This window comes from Octodon degus, unplaced genomic scaffold, assembly GCF_000260255.1.
Source record: "Octodon degus isolate 3935 unplaced genomic scaffold, OctDeg1.0 scaffold00004, whole genome shotgun sequence".
Taxonomy (NCBI): Eukaryota; Metazoa; Chordata; class Mammalia; order Rodentia; family Octodontidae; genus Octodon; species Octodon degus.
The window spans coordinates 6,028,597-6,029,821 of record NW_004524580.1 but is presented as its reverse complement, the minus strand read 5'-3'; the positions used below and the strand labels follow the sequence as shown (position 1 = coordinate 6,029,821).

The 1,225-nt window shown below is 39.8% G+C and overlaps 1 pseudogene; it reads left to right on the top strand.

Annotated features, from left to right (window-relative positions):
• LOC101561435 overlaps positions 1-1,225 on the top strand; it is a 47,589-nt pseudogene that overhangs the window by 36,103 nt on the left and 10,261 nt on the right.

Genomic DNA, 1,225 nt, shown 5'->3' with positions numbered 1-1,225 from the left:
AATACTTTGCATATTATTGTCCTCTTAGTGGTTATTCATAGTACAAGATGCAGACATGATATCCTGTCCACAAACACTATTAGAACAAATCTTTCTATTCATTGAATTAAGATAAAGTAACTGTGTATCTATCCTACTTTGAATATACAGATAAATTAGTGCTTCATTTGTATCCCCTTTTTTCTGTTTAGTTTTGCCAGAGATGGGTATTCCGCTGTCATTTAAATATTTTAGGTGCATGAATTCAGCAAAATATTCCAATATAGTCCAGTAGTCCATAATAGTAATGGGTTATCCATAGGACTGGAAATATCAGGAGCTATTTTTGAAATACTGGAGAAATCTTGGTTGACCCAGAACTGTACACTGGTTGATATGAAGATTGAATTTTGTGTTGCTGTGGCTACCAAAGAAATTGTTCTTGCTGGCGATATTGATAATGATTCCTGGAGACTCTGGCCATCAGGAGACTGAAGCCAGCAGAAAGACAAACAGTCTCACTGTGACCTCAAGGAAGTAACCCCTGAAGGGCTCCAGATGGTAAAGAAGAACTTTGCATGGGTTGCAGAGACAGTACCCTTGCTTCTGAAATCAGAAAACCAGTGCAGGATTGTACTGTTGATGTGCTCAACTTCTGATTTTGGTTACCATGAAAAAAAAACAAGAAGGCTTGTGTATTATGAGATTCCCTGTGAACTTCGAGTAACATCTGCCCATAAAGGCCCAGATGAAACTCTGGGGATTCAAGCTGAGTATGAAGGGGATGGCATTCCAACTGTGCACATGGCAGTGACGGGCAGAAGCAGTGGATTAGGCCCAGTGATGTCTGGTTACACTGCATGTCCAGTTATCAGCTGTCCTCCCCTCACATCAGACTAGGGAGCTCAGGACGTGTAGTCTTCTCTGAGACTACCCAGGGGTCTTGGCTGTTCGACCATACTTTCTCCGGAAGGATCAGCTCAGTTTGCTGCCCAGATATTTGGATTAAACAACCACTTGGTATGGGCCAACTGTGAGCAAGCACATTGAACACACAGATTTCCTTGAAATAGGCTGACAAGAAAAATCAGAGAATCCAGTTTCTAAGAATGTCATTTCATTGGGTTGGGGTTCCTATACATTCCTAGTTCAGCTGCAGAAAAATAAGCAAAATAGAAAAAAATGATTCTTGGGTCAGAGAAAACAAATAAAATTGATAATGAATAAATGTTTATTTAGATATAAA